Raw genomic sequence first — 16,890 nt, 5'->3', positions numbered from 1 at the left:
TTAAAATATTTCATGTACTCCGAAGGCAGTTTTCTTCAAAGTAATGAAAAATTATATGAAAATCAAATCGTTATATAACTTCATCATACTAAATGGAAAACTTCTATTTTATGTATATAAATGTCAAAAACAATCCAACTTAACAGTTATATTAGGATACTTTATGGTTGTTTATATAAATACTCCGCATTTTTACCAATAGATATCACTGACCAAAATACACGCAAACATCTCTACTAGATTACAATTTTTTTAAATTCTAATAAAGGTGGAGAAAATTCTAAAATATTATAAATAAATATAAAAGCATTAAAAACAAATTATTACATTTTTTACTTATTATGAGACTACACATATATGGGTGAAATTATTGGGTTAATTTTCGAAAAAATCAGGTCGATTCACCCTGTAAATCATCTGTATACACAATGAGGCGAAGCGGCTTGGCCTGTATACGTAAAATCATGCCTGGGCGCGTATCTCATTCATACTTTTGCATAGAAAGTAGTCATTTCGTATGTACGAGGGAGTACAAGTTACGTACAGAGTTTCGGGATAGACAGAGAGGCGGTTAGAGCCGTTAACATGCAAGCGATGTCTCGTATTCCAGAGAAATTCCATGGTGGAAGAGCGAAGAGGGGAATTCTAGTTACCATATATCCAGTGTTCTCAAGTCAGCCGTGGAGTGAACTTGATTTCCCAACAACAAATTAAAAAATTGACAAATTGTGAGCGGCCGAAAACGCGCAAATATAAGAAATAGTGTGAGGGGGGATGGTGTGCGAGTGAGAGTGAGATGGACGACGGCACGGAGTACGTATGGATTATGTAAATGAACGTTGCGGGACAGTCAGAAATATACGTTTAAAATAAAGACAACAAAAATATCAAGTATTTAGATAACGCGTAAGTATTTAGTATCTAAAACTAATGAAATAAGAATAGTATATGAATAAATCATACTATATGGGAATATAAAAAACTAATGATTTACTTATGTGAGTAATTGAAGAATCAGTGACAAGAAATAAATCGATAAGTGTTATTACTTCACTGGCTAACACTACTTGCCCACGATTATCCAGTATATAGTATATATATATTTATATATTCTATTCTCTATCATTGTCTCTTTTCCTACGCATACCCATTTATATATGTAATATAACGCGACTGATACAGCATTAGTTATTAAAAAGACGGTATGTGTATGCCAGGCTCAGAGATGTGATGATTGAAGTGTCTGGACGTAAGGGTTTTGTTTACATTGGAATATGAGTGAACTGTCAGTATCGCCTATTATCTTAGTTCAATAAATTGCCGCTTCTATTCGCAAAATAAAGAAGATAGACACAGTATATGAACACCTGACATAAACACAATGTTTATTTATAAATAAGATACTGAGTCTCCTTTTGCTACTTAAGCAGCTTCAATTATACGTCGAACAGATCCATAGTGTCTGAATAGTTTAGGACGAAATGTTGTCGCATTCTTTTACGGAAGTATCCGCAAATTACTTCAATGATGTTGGAGATGGTTTAATTATCGGTTGAAGTCTGACGATTGCGCTGGCCGGAGAAGAGATTTGGTGATATTTCTAATGCTCCTCAAGCAAAGACTTTTTTTTGGATATGTGTATGGTATCGTGATCATCACGAATAGTTAGTGTTAGTATGAACTGAGGAGATCCAAATATTCATTAGCAATAATCCAGCCAGTGATGTGAATGACAGTACCAGTTGGATACTACGATATTTTTACCCAAATCATAACGGAACCTCCTCAATGCTTGACCATAGAAAGCACGTATTTTGGATCGTCGGCTCCTTTTGAGATTCTCCATATATAAAACCGGCCATTTCTAGGAAATAATATAAACCATGATGCATTGTCCCGTACTATATTCTTCGAATCATCAAGTGCCCTGGTTTTATTATCATTGCGCCACCTCTTTCACATCTTATAGTTGACTTCCATTGTAAAGGGTTTCTATGCTCTTCCTTGAAAATTTTATATTTGCGGAGCTACCTCGGTAATGTTTTTGTCGAAGCAATATGGCTGAAATGAATGTTGAGTTGTGTGCACAAGTGAATGTCTGCACATAATCCTTTTTAATGTTCCTCCGCTTCTCTCAGTTAGCTTTCGCCGATTATCTTTTACCATATTTTGTGTATGCTGTCATGACTATGGATACTGTCGCTCGTCAAACACTAAATAATATCTGAAGGATCACACCCTTACTAATCTTTTGTTTTAACGATCGCAAAAAAAAGTGTAATGATACACTGAAATATAAGCTACAAACTTGGCGGGTAAACTGAGTAATAGTAATATACAAATATAGACAGTTTAGCACCACATATCAGCAAGATATTTGAACACGTTACCTTCTCAAATATATTAACAAAATTCATTCATATTTACTAAAACAAAAAATAAATATATATATTCACATTATTAATAAAATTGTTATCTAATAATTATTAAGTGTTTTAAATAATATTATGTATTCATGATAAAATAAATAAAATCTAAATTATGCAAGCAATAGAGAGTTAAAACAGTTGAATGATGCATGTCTTAATCCAACAGTTGCTAACCATTAATTCTATCCTCATTAATAGCGAACAATACCGAATTACTAAACTACTAAGTTACTTTAATTTTTATTACTTTAATTACTGAATTTAATACCGAAAAACTGAACAATGCTCGAATGTTAAACAGTTATTATATAATCTAAATCACAACAATAATGTAGCATGAATTGTTATAATATATGTGAATGAACAACTAATTGCGCCAACTGGTAGTGTAGTGTTTGTAGTGTTAGAGCTGGTAGTCTATGTTAGCGACTCGCCAATTAGTAACTCATTAAAAATTTGAAAAGCCTTATTCGGTAAAAATATAATGCAAAATATTATAACATAAGTTAATTTATAAGCAGCAGTAATAAACTTAATTACTTTTGAGACTATTAATTAATATTAATTGGACTTGAGTGCATTATACATGTAAATTAATCTTAAGTGGTTTACAATAGATGGCGTTAGTGATATTATATCGCATCAGACAATTATACAGCTACATTAGGAAAAATTTGAACAAAATAAAAGTTCATATTTATTACCTGTTCAAGTTTTTATATCGATGATACGAATTTCCTGTTTAATTCAGAGAAATGTGCCACTAAGAAGTAGCGAATGTAATGGGAAAATAACGATATACATAATTCATCAATAAAAATTAGTAAGTATTAATTTCATGTTTTAACAATGGTAATTTTAGTATACATAATAAAAATCTTCATTTATTTGTGATGAAATTGATTGACATAAACTGCATTGATGGTTTATGCTCAGGAATTCGAGGAGAAAGGGTAATTCTACAAGTAAGAATCTATTAAAATGAATTTGAGCATGTGAATCACCGAAATGCTTGAATGGAACTCTACTCTGGTAGAGCAACACATTGATTATTATGGACATGCTCAAAAATTAGGGGATATTTCAATAACCTCAAGAAAAATGTCATTTCTCCAATATGAAATACAGATACAAACAAGTACAGAATCAAACTGATACTTAAAAAAAATATATATATATATAAAGAAAGGTAAATAAATAATAAAAACGAATAGTAGTTATCATTTTCTTATTGAAAACTATAGTGAATTCAACGTAATGGATTCGGAAATTTATTCCAAGACAGGCAAAATTAATATCACATAAAATAATTGATTAATATCGCGGAAACGGAAAACTTTGAGAAATATAAATTATGACCTTAACGAACAGTAAGTGTAAACTCTGACATCAGAGTTGCAAATATTATAAATTTACAATAGGAACAATGAGTTTAAATATGATGTTTCTACGGAAACTGATATTTGTTACGGATGAGTGATATACTAGATCCCGAAGAGCTCATACTTAAGACCAATAAAATTATTTTTACTACATCTTAATAGTAAGTTATACTTCAGTAAATTAAAATAAATGGAATTTCAGTTCAGCTGTTACGGGGTTTTTTCAGAGAAATTATCTGGATGATATGATTTTCCAAAAATATAATTATGTGTAATTAAATTGCCAATATAAAAAAATCATTAAAATGTTCTAGTCCTTTCAATTTTAATTTTTTTTTTAGTTTATCTAATACAATGTTATTAGTCCTTGTCGACTACGTGTATATCTCGGAGGCCCCATCGATTCTATCTTAGTTTCCGATGTAATAATATTTACATTTTAAAACTATTGTTTTTCTATTAAATGCACATGACTACACTACACTACACTACACAAGATCAAATGGTTTGATTCTTTTGAGTCTGTGTCCTGTTCTGATGTTATCCAAGAATCTCCTATACTTCTACATTGACATGAGAATGGAGATCTCGATATAAGTAATTAGTCCTGTAGTATGTCGGTATATCTACAATACATCTCAGGACTTTTTACTGGTACTGGTAATTGTGATTTTCTTCCAATTATCCAATATATTTTCTTATATTTTAATTCCATTTGATTTATTTTCTTTTTTACTTGTCCCTTCACCAAAGAAGTTTTACATTAAGATTCGTCCCAAGATATCTAGCGTTGTTGCTATATGGAATGATATTATTTATTGTTATTGAGACTTGCAACGTCAAATTATACGTGAACTAAAGATGCACAGATTTACTTTCGTTAAATTGTATTTTTCATGCCTAGGTTCAATTATATTGTTATTTGCCTACTGTAATTTTTCTGTTGTTTCTCCACTACTATCTCCGACAGCAAGAACCGCAGTATCATTAGCAAATGCAACCGTCGTGATATTTTCCATTTGTAGTATATCGCATGTGCAGAGTCGGTAATGAATTGGCTCCAAAACACTTCTTTGTGATACACCTGCTTTAGTTTCTTTTATTTTAAAGTAGGCTTCCGCGTGTTTGGCTCCAAACAATCTGATTGTAATGTTAGATTTCAATAGCTCGATGTACGGTATCGGTAATAGTTTATGTAGCTTATGAACAAGGCCCTTATGACCTATCTTATCGAAGGATTGTGCTACTTCTAGGAATATTACTGAACATACCTTTTTATCTTTATAGGCTTTTTGAATTATTTTGTATTTAATGCACCTTAAATCTTAATGCACCAAATAATCGTCGAATGTTTGTTAACAATAATAGGTTTTAACATGAATTTTTCAAATAATCTAATCTGTCATAAAATCAAAGTTAAATAAAAAAGTATATCATCTTAATAAGTAATTAGTTATGATTTAATTTATGTTTTTTTAATATTTTTTATGGTAGAAAGTAAATTATACTCCAATAATATTAAAGGTTGGCAGCAATAATAGCTAAATACTTGACAGAACATTTCAATTGGCTTTCATAAATAATTTATTTCCTTTTCTTACTGTTCAGTATTTGAAATATCAAACTAAAAGAAGCTGCAATAATATCAAAGGTAAATGAAATTAAGAAACAAGATAAATAAAAAATTTGTATATAATTACATATCTTTTAGTGTGATATATTTTGGTTGTCTTCGGCGTTGCTAAAATACGTCTGGCGTAGAGATCAGGGCGGGCAGACAAGAGGCAAAAAATAAAAATGTGAAACAAATAGATCCATCATCGCACGTCGCCAGAACAGCCTTGAAAAACGTCAACTTCGTTAGGCGATGGCGTGGCAGCTGTCAGCCGCAATGTAGCGGTTTGAAGTCAAAAATCCCCTTCCAATTTATAATTCCCCGATGGTGAGGACGGGGTTGCGGCGGCGAGCCCGGAGGCGGTTTCCGAACCACCGTACCCCTAGCCGTCGCTCCCCCCTCGCCCTCCACGACCGCCGGCATCCAAGCTTCGGCCTTCGTTCCCGATCCTAATTACGGTTTTCGACAAATTTGATTCTATTTTACGGAACAAAGGACCATTGCAGGCTTTGTCCTCGAAAAAATATTGATATTTAATTAAGACGCCGTTTTCAATCCCGTTTCGGTTCTGTATATATTGATATATTCAGTTTGATCGATGACGTAAACAAAATTTCAAGAAGGTTTTTACAGTTTCGTCAATTAATCTGCATCTAGTAGGCATAAATATGATTCTTTAATTTTATTAATAGAATTTTGTAATATAAAAAATATTAGTTCAATAATATAGAAAAAAGAAAAATATGATGAATAGAGATCTATAGATAGATGTATGGCATTGCAATTTAACTTTTTTATAATAATTTTGATTATATTTTCTTTCTTCTATAGTTCCAAATAAAAAATTGTTTAAGTTTGGTAGTATTTTAGGTCATATTTTTCATGCACATTCGCCAATGAAGTAATAAGATGATACCAAATTAATCGTCGTTCAGAATCAGCTGATCTTGTTGGTCGGTCCTTTAAAAGATCTCGCAATAGCTGGTGTTACTCCACGCATTTTATGAGTGACGATTTCGATATACAAACCGGAAATTGGATGTATACATGTGTATAGATGTTTTAACAAATAGTAGTATCTCAATAAATAACTCGACAGCAAAACCAAAAAAAATCAAATAAAGTTCAGTAAACTCTGAAGTATTTCCCGTCTGCTATGTTAACACTGATGCAGTTCAAAAAATCAATCGTTAAAAAATTAAACATCTTAAAGTGGTAAATGTTTGCGTAGAATTATAATGTATTTTTGTCAATATGTGACTTCCTAACTAACAATTAGCTCCATTCCAGAAACGGCATCGAAACTAATCTATATATTGTGTTGCTCTAGGAACTAGAATTATTTTTATTATTCTAGAATATCCTTGAAAACTCGGAAATAGTCATTATTTCTCAATACCTCTTTTATAACTAAGGTGTAATAACAATTATTTTGAAGTATTATACATAATGCAACAAACATGCAGACTACTTTCTTATATGTCTATTACTACTCATAATATTCTAACAATCAACAGAAAACTGCATAACCGAATGAAAAATGACGCATAACCAATTAAGTATTACCTCATTTTGCTTACACTTTACAATTGTTGGTATGTATATCATTCCCATCCAGGAAATGAACAATTATGTTAATGTTACTACTTATATTGCGGTTTTTATGATAAATATACTGATTCAATGATTTGAGAAATTCATATAACGTATATATCAGGAATAACAAAAGTATACAAAAGTTAACTCGGAGGCGTATTAGTTAAAATTGCAGATTGTGGGGAAAAAATCCTGCGGCCATTTTGATTGCCTTTAACTTTGCTCAAAGAAAAGATAAGTAAGTTTGATTCTCATGAAAAGATTATTTGGTCTCTACATTTTTTTCGTTATAATTGAAAAATTATGTCGGCTAAATAGTGGTTGCGATTCGCTATGTAACTTTCGGCTCTTTTTAAGGCATTTTTCATGATATCCTGCAACATTTGACGCTGAATTTCTTCAATTTCATGACGAATATTATATTTAAGATATTGAATCGTTTGGAACTTATTCACATAAACTTTTGATTTTAAAAAAACCCATAAGGAAAAGCCTGGTGCTGTTAAATCCGGAGATCTGGCTGGCCCTTCTCAGTTCACTTCGAGAAATTAATCTCCATGAAAAAATTCATATTTCGTCAGCAGTAACAGTAACTGCAACACCTTGGTCATTTTCAAAAAAATAGAGACTAATAATGTTTCCAGCTTGTGGATGTAATGATCTTTCGTGAATTAATTGAGGATTCTGTGTTCCCCAAAACCGACTGTTCTGGTTTATTGACGTGGCCACTGAGAAGAAAACGGCCTTCATCGCTCATTATAAATTTAGACGAAAAATCTTCAGTTTCACCACACAGCCTTAGGATTGCGTTGGTGTACTCAACTCATTGATAGTATGATCTTTCTTATATATATATATATATATATATATATATATATATATATATATATATATATATATTTGTTTTCAAAATTTGCCTTAAACGCATGCAGAAATGTGTAATTGCGAACCACGTCGCCGAATTGATGTTTCAGGAGACTTTGCAACACTATCGCGCACCAGAGCCATATTTTCAGTGTTACGAGAGGTCCGTTATCTTCCAGAACGGGGCCTGTCTACTGTAGAAAATTCACTTGTAAACGATAAATTGTGGTTTTGTGAGGCACTGGACGATTAGGATATTTTTGACGCAATTTCCGCTGAGTGGCAATAATGGAACGATTATTTTCAATAAATATTGTCATTATTTCGGCTAGTTCTTGTGACTTATATTTATCCATAATAAAATTTGGACTTCTACACAACACAATGGTTAAAGCGAAACTGAGCTAAACGTCACATAACCAAGATGGCGAGCAATCAAAATGGTAGCGGGACTTTGCCGCTTGATTACGTAAATCTGAGTGGCTTCTGCGATAATATAAATATGGGATGTCTTAATAGCATTAACACTAATTTAATAATTTTAATGTGTATTCAAGAAATTCGTAAAGAAATATACTGAAGAGATAATATCAATAAAACATACCATATTCCAATGTGTATATAGTCGGCTTCAAAACAATTGTGCATAATAATAAAAGATAAATCAAGATCAGATCATGTGACATCCGCCAAAATAAATAATTATAATTTTATTATCTTTCTAGATACTTTCATTCAGATTTATCTTTCAAATTTTCATTTTCGAGTTTTGTCAGTTTATATCCAAGTCAGCACCTTAAACCCAACCGACATTCACGAGTTTGTATGGATCCATTTTAAAACCTTCAACTAATTATGTCAGGTCAAAATATCCATATAGCGATTCTTAGGACTGTAAATTATTAACTATTAACTTCCCCGCAAATTATTGTCATATATATTCCGCTTTTCATTGCTTGTAATCATTCGATTTCAAAATTGGTTCAACACCTTTCATTTTAGCAGCAATTTATAAAAGAAATGTTAGTCAGTTATTCTGATATTCAGTCTTATGTGAACTGTCAGTCTGTGTTCGAAACTATCATATTGTCATTGTTTAGTTATCATCAGGACTTTTAAGCACTCGCCACTCTAAATACTATATCTTAGCTACACTTTTTCCTTTTCAGTTGTGAAGAAGAGCTAAATATGAGGAAAAAACTTTCTAAAATCTTCATTTTTAAAATTTCTAATTTTCTTTCTTTAAAATAATTTTTTTAACTGTTCAATAGGAGTTTCACCTTCCAGATCGATAACAAGTAAACCAATTCTGATCCAGACTTTCACCAAGGCACTCAATAATCATTTGATCACGAAAATGATCTCTGAAATATCAATTTTCTAAATCCAATAGTTTTTAAGTGAGTAGACGCGGTTTTTTTACTTAAAATTACATGGTACACATATTACACGTTATTAAATACGACTCAAGTATAACTACAACAAGATCAAATCTAAGTTCCAAACTTAATTAACAACGAATTGATCTACTCCCACGTTTTTGGTTTCTTCAATCTCTGGGGGTAAGTTCAATATTGTCAAGCAATTGTAGTACTTCGACGTTTCTATGATCTCTAAATCTTTCTTGATACTTTTTCTCAATCCTTTTAATTTCGTCACTAATCCTTGGTACACTTATATATCTGTGGATGTCCTCATTTCTAACGTACTATGGGGCGTTAACAATGCTGCTGAGAAGTTTGTTTTGGTAAATTTAGATACATACATTGTATGATGACAGTTTATTGTGAAGTGTTAATTTACAATAAACCAATCGCTACAAAAAGTAACGCTCTCTTTTTATCTAGAATATTCAGTTGCTTCAATACATTAGTTGTAGATATGTGACTTTAAAGCCATCTATCAGAATAAATCGAAATTTATTTTTCGCCAAAAATATGTTATCTGTAGTTCAGCATAATATTACTAGTATTAATTAGTTATTAGAAGAAAATGTTTGAACATAACACTAAACAGTAGAAGTAAATGTTAAAATATTTCTGTTTTTATTTTCCGCCATCAAAAGGGGCCTCTGTCAAAACATGACGAATAGGCGACTATGCCGCAACAAATGAGAAAATTTATATTTTCTTTCCTCTCTGCCCCACGAACATGGAGAAACTTTTTTACGACTCGTATTGTAACGGCAATTTTCGGCGGAATTTTCTTCTGTCGGCGCTGCGTAAACGCAAAATTTTCCCAATTTACTTCGTTTCCACTTCAGCAACAAAATTCAGAAAGGGTGTATTTGCCTCACAATGCTCTAGTTAAGTGGGCCTGCGCCCGGGGGGCCTGATTTCCATGACAAGGGCCCCACAGCAGAGGCCGGGTGCTGATGCGTCGCCCCAGAGCCAAATTCGACGATGTCAAATATCCAACGTAAACGAATCGAAGAGGGGTTGCTGATTTCGCCGATTTCTGAAACGATTTTATCCGCGCCAAATGTTGTTCCAAGCCTTATCAGACATTATACGCCGAAATGTACTTGAACTTCTGTTTGTTTATACTGAGATTTAATTATATTATATACACCATTTTAACAGTTTTGGTATATGAGCTGTATTTTTGAAAAATCCAAAATTAAAAGGATTTTAGGTTTAGTAATAATAGTAATAATAGTTTGTTTAATAGTAAACTAATGGCAAATATATTTCAAAACAGAATAAAAGAACACCTCAATTTGCATTCCAAGGTAATTATCATAATTATAATTATAATTAATTTTGGTAATTATCGTCATAATTAGATGCCTGGAAAATGGACTCTATGCTCTTATATAGGCCTCTTAATTATATAGACCTCATGATTAAGTGTTGTAATCATATATATTCTGCTTTGCACGAAAAATACTCTAGCGTCCGACAGGTCCTACAGAGCGTACTGGAACTACGCTGATGACACTGCCGTCCTCTCAATGGATTCTGACCCAACAACGGCTTCTTTCCAACTCCAATGCTATCTAAATAAAATAGAGGAGCCAAACCAAGTACACTCATGCTATGTACATACTGGGAAGAGAAACCTATCGGTCGATAAAATTATACAACGAAGACATCCCAAAAGATTATCAAACACATAATCAGAATAAGATCTGGATCAAGCGTAAGGAACTCGAGACCAAACTCTGTAATGTGCTTTGGTTAACCGATCGCCACTCCCACTTAAGAAATGGGAGCAAAATTAAGGTATCAAACCTATCATCACGTCAATATATGTCCATATTGTGAATTCAACTATAACTAGCGTATTCTTGTTGAATTTGAACGGAAGCTTACAGTTTAAGTATACGCTCTATTGCTAAGTCCAGGACTATTAGGATTTGAAAACAATAAAGCTTGAAAAATCATTCCGTACATGCTGTACATATATAGTTTAAATCAGAAGGCAATCAAAGACAAACTGACGGATGACTGGCATTAAAGGTACAGATAATAATAATAATCTAATTACAACTATAGGCTATTAAATAGATTAGAAACCTGCACATTTTCTTTTCTTTATTTTATTTCAAAATTATTTATTATATTTCGTATTATTCATTAATTTATTTTATTTCCAATTATTATGCAATGTGGCAAAGAATTACTACAGTAGATATATAGGTCAAAAAAGATACGCAGACAAGAACTATTTGGATATGTGAAAAGCAATACACTTTGAAACTGAACTCCATCAAACACAAAGAAGAAGGTATAACAGCTTAGCTATTCACTTGAATAGTGACTGTCTGTGACTGTGACTGACTGTAGTATAGTCAGTGAATGAAGTTTTCTGGATATGAGATTATGATTCAATACTCACAATACCAAGACAGAGTGATGAGAGTAGAAACAACTAAAGGTGAGTATATAATTAATAAAGTATAACTATAGAAAGTCGTATTGTAGTGTTAAGGGTTTATGTGGATAGATATGTGTGTAATTCTTCAGAATATATATAAGCTTTTGGTTAAATTGTATGAGGAGGAAACGAATACTAACTATTTTGCAGATATGGTAAATGCATTACAGGAAATGCAGTGATTAAATCTAGTTTTATCAAAAAAACGTACACAAGTAGTAACAGACGAAACTAAGAAGAAGTACAGCGATATCAGAATGATTTGGCAAGAAAACACAGCAACTTGGATGTACAACTATTAGTTAGGTGAACTAAGCCTCCAATGTAAATATAATAATATAACTCTAACCTAAAAACTATTGTGACCGATTAATAAACTGTGGTTTAAGTCCATCCATAATATATGCCTTAGATTTACTGTAACATTAAAATAAATTATATGTTATAACATTATTTTTGTTTCATTATTTTATATATATTAGAATGTTGATATATATCGAAGCTAAAATAAACTAAAATAAGTAAAATATCAACGTTAAATGTCCAAACATTACATCGTTTTGACATCATAAATTGAGATGGCATGAGGTCAATCCTACTTCGGATAGATTATGTATATTTAAATAGAAAATATTTATAAATTTATTACGCAATGCAAACGAAGAACTGCAAAACAAACGAGTCAAAGTTTCGACCACAATTCATAACATAAGATGAGAAAAAACTGTGCTCAATATCTAGTAAACGTAAGCTTTACTCGAAACAATGAAATTATTCGTTTAGAAAAAGCGGCTTACAAATCGAGTGAAACATAGTAAACAACGAACAAAGAAACTATTAAGGAAAATTTCGTTGGCAGGTTGCCTTTTTATATCGGTAGATTTGGCGCGGCGGGTTTATACGTCTTAAAAGCTAAAAAGCAACGAACAAAGAACGTTATTTTCCACCACTAAAAATCCTGTCGGACAAGCGGAACGGGAACGACGGTCCTGGCCGCGTTCCAGATCTCGCGGCGTCGGCAGGACGAAGCCATCCTGCTTAGTATTCAGCACGGGTCTTTACCTTATATTGATTACCGCAACCCGAGTTACACTCTGGTCCCACTACATCCTTTTACATTAGTGCCAGGCCCTTAAATACGACCGCCTCGCTAAGATTGCTTTACTGGTTCGGTAGATGGTTTTTCCGAATAGGAACACGACAGTTTCGATTTTGTTTACTGGCAGAACTTTTTATTGCTCTTTCCCTCACAGACGTACATATACACGCCCACGCCGACAACGTTCCTTTATTCGAAACATTGGAGTGACACAAAGGAAAATATATTTTCGAAATACAGCTAATAATATGTTACACGCAGGTAGCGTTCTATACAACATAATTATTAAAGAAATTTTACATAGGTTGTTACTTGGTTGTAACATAGGTTAACATTAATTACGTATAATGACTAGGTTTTATCTGTGTCCTTAGTAATATTTATTATATAAATTGTTGGAAAAAGACTAGCCAAGTGAAAAAAAATAATTGGCGAACAATTATATCATTTTCTCTTGGTTTCTTCCTCTATGTTAAGTCTGAATAATCCCCAATACACTTAAACCAATAGTAATTTGTATTTCATTCATGTTCTCAATTTATATCGAATTAGACAAAAAGCCGAGCATATCAGTCGCAGAAGCAAACAACTGTACTGGTTAATCAGAAGATACTCTCGACTTGGCATAAAGTCAAATTAGTTCATGATACATTTTCATGAACAGTTTCCAACAGTTTAGTTCTCTAAATTAACAAAATTATAAATTGATTATAATATTATTATATATATTATTCCAACGTCTTTAGTCAATCCAATAATCTAAAAGCTTTGATCAATTTGAGAGTGTTCATATAAAATATAATTTACAGTCCCCAGTTTTACGCATCCACAGTTATATATATTTAATATTTTCTGAATCAACAATTAGCATCATCTGAATTATCAATAAAAAGTAATGGTGTTTTAAAAAAATACCTATGTAACATATCAATATATAAGGTGCAATCATTCAGAATATTGTAAATATTAATCAAGATGTTCTTCCCTGATTTTTTAATATAATTTAGCTTCAAATAATTCCTCAGCCTCTTAACAAAATAGCCACTTCTTTTCCTTAAAATGAACTAATTTTAGATTTGATTTAAAGTTTTTTTAATAACCACCAAGACGTTATTTCTAAACATAATTTAGTTGAATACATCAAACGTATCACAGTTAAGGCTGTAATGTCACCAAATATAGGTTAAAGTTGTTCATCAAGTCTCTTGTTTAGAAACTCTTGGAATCAGGAAATATTCCAAATGAAATATTGTCCACTGAAATTTTTGCAAAAGCTTGCATTTCGGACTGTGTGTCCTACAGAGAGTATTGGTCTAGTTGCTCTGTCATTGACAAAAACCATCCATTGCAAGAAAATTTTAATAAAACCAGTGTAATTCAGAATATTATCAAAGAGATACAGGTGGACAACGGTTTATCCAACAATTATAAAAAATTAATACAATCACAAGTTGTCCAAATGGGATAACGACCATGTTTTACATCTCTTTGATCGTTTTTTCAAGAAAGAAGTTTTACAGAGCGCGAGTGATACTGCCATATTTATTATAAAAAATGTCTTATATATTACAGTCTCATATATATTACAAAACCAATTATACTTTCTCACTTATCCAATAGGGCACAAAATATATAACAAGTTGCTAAAATAAATAAGAAAGTGCACCCTTTCAATTAGAACAAAGCAACATTTCTAAAATACATTTTATCTAAGTTTGATATCGTTCGATATCAACTCACCTTCGCCATAAACTCGCCTTGCAAGTATCTGGATCCATCCCGTAATAACCGGATTAAAACGTAGACAGCGACATAATCAAAATGTAAATGGCGGACGATAATGCCGTTAGCAATAAATACCTCCTTACAATGAAGTTGGAAATAATTGGGGTGGTCTTAAAGGATGGAAACTGGGAGCAGGGCAATATCGCAGACGAAGGGAGCGAACTTCGTAACAAACGGAAGGGTTACAGTAATCTGGCCATTGTGGCCGTTAAATAGCCAGATTAGGAGCTAGTTTGAACCGTACCATCTCCGTAAGGATGTGTCGTTAAATGTCTGGAAACGACTTTGGAAGACGCTCCTTAGTGGCGGAATATTCAGTTGTTGCATCAGCAGATTTCTGGATAATACACAAAATAATGAACTCGTCTAACGTCAAACTTTAATGGGCTTTTTAAAATGTGCTGCAAGGAAGTTTACGTGGACAAAATTTAATTAAAAATATTAGGAGTGACAATGTGACACATAACTTCATGAAATTGATCCTGAACTTTGTTTGTTTCACAAGACGTAGTAGGAAACATTTCCTCACGAAGTTTTTGAATTATTTTCATAAATTTCGAAGTATCCTTTAGACATACAGTATTTAACCGCAATAAATTATAAACAGATGGTGCAAAGTTTCTTGAATGTAACTGGTGTACATAATAAAGAATTATACAACATGTAATCGAGCATCTCAGTATGACCCAATAATCAATTTTAAATTACTTACTAAGAGTTAATTACATTAATTTAAATTACGCTATGAATTAAGAAAAGTTTAGAGGAGCTGAACTGAAGTATTTGTAAACATATATGAAGAATATTACATTACATACAACCAACTATAACATAATATTATAAAACAGAAACTATGATAAAAGTGCATGGTTTAACACTGTTGTGAACTCATCAACTAATTCTATTTTTGGGACTATTTCCAGCTCATTTTTTCTCTCAATTTCTTGGAGAACATGATATGGAGAGAACAGAAAAATCGTGAATATTATTGCTACTTTTGCTCGATAAATATCGCCGTTATAAATGTAAAAAAATAGCACAGTATAAATGTAAAAATGTTAAACATCTATACTTGCACTATGCCGAAATACACCTTAACATAATATAAATGGTAGATACAAATATATTTTAAAGTGTAAAATAAATGGTCTAATATCATAATATATTAAATCTATTAATACCCAGAATACCAGAAAAGCTAGATCTTCAGCAAGTATTAAATCAGCCATATATAAAAATGTTAAAATGCTAGACCATAATTATAGTATACGAGCTATTTGAGATTTAAATTCTACATCTATTGGGAAATACAATATATTGCAAATCATATTCGTTTCACTGACAACAAAATATAGCAAGGCAGAACACTTTCAAGTCCTCTTTAATACGCTAGGTAATAGATTTGTAGCCGGACGAGATTACAATGCAAAACATTTAATGTGGCGTTCAAGAACAATAACCTCAAAAACTATATAGCTGCTAAAAGTGATGAAGACACATAATTTTGAACATATCTTTACTGGTGAACCAAAATATTGGCCATCAGACAGAAATAAGAAGCACTATAGCAGATTTCTGTAGTACAAATAATATTGATACAAAAAGTGTCGTTTAGAATCATGCTTCAAACTGTTTTCTGATCATTCACCAATAATAGCAACAGTTTCTTCAAAAATTATTATCAAATATAACTTCTCTATGCAATAGTAGAACTAACTGACAATTAGTTAGAGAAAACTTAGACCGAAACAACTGAAATTGATATAGAAACAGCAGTAATAAACATTACAAAAAATATACAAGAGGCAGCAGATCCCGCGACTCCTAACAGTGAAACATTTCCAAGAAAACACACACACACACACATATATATATATATATATATATATATATATATATATATATATATATATATATATATATATATATATATAATGTACAATTTAGAAAAAGATAGCAGAAAAAAGGAAAGTAACTTGACAACAGTTAAGAACTGAAAAGAATGAAAGAAATTTACTAGCTTTCAAAATTCGCCATTTCAAAAGGACAAACAATAATAAGAGCTTAATATTAAAATAGCTCCTGGTTATGATCTAAATAACGGTAAAATTTTATATGAATGAAGAAATGAAGAAAAAGTAGAAAATTGTATAAAACTATTAACATTTATATTTAATGCTATGCTACGAATTAATTATTTTCCTAGCATCTGGAAAGTAGCTAAAATATTCATGTTTCTTA

At 31.8% G+C, this 16,890-nt stretch overlaps 1 protein-coding gene and 1 long non-coding RNA gene across 2 annotated transcripts in view; one reads left to right on the top strand and one right to left on the bottom strand.

Moving 5' to 3' along the window:
• Window positions 1-770: 770 nt before the first annotated feature.
• Window positions 771-16,890, top strand: part of LOC143194262 (uncharacterized) — a 52,932-nt gene continuing 36,812 nt past the window's right edge. Inside the window, exon 1 of the long non-coding RNA XR_013005280.1 lies at window positions 771-906. This is a non-coding gene — a long non-coding RNA (uncharacterized LOC143194262). The remainder of the gene's footprint in view (window positions 907-16,890) is intronic.
• Window positions 849-16,890, bottom strand: part of Chmp1 (Charged multivesicular body protein 1) — a 395,687-nt gene continuing 379,645 nt past the window's right edge. The window contains exon 5 of the mRNA XM_076400926.1: window positions 849-860. The gene's annotated coding sequence lies outside the window, so the exon portion shown is untranslated. The remainder of the gene's footprint in view (window positions 861-16,890) is intronic.

The sequence above is a fragment of the Rhynchophorus ferrugineus genome, unplaced genomic scaffold (genome assembly GCF_030347505.1).
Source record: "Rhynchophorus ferrugineus isolate W39M unplaced genomic scaffold, kcgeb_rfMv2 rfM3, whole genome shotgun sequence".
NCBI classification, from domain to species: domain Eukaryota; kingdom Metazoa; phylum Arthropoda; class Insecta; order Coleoptera; family Curculionidae; genus Rhynchophorus; species Rhynchophorus ferrugineus.
The sequence above is the reverse complement of the archived record's forward strand: the minus strand, read 5'-3'. Positions and strand labels throughout refer to the sequence as shown.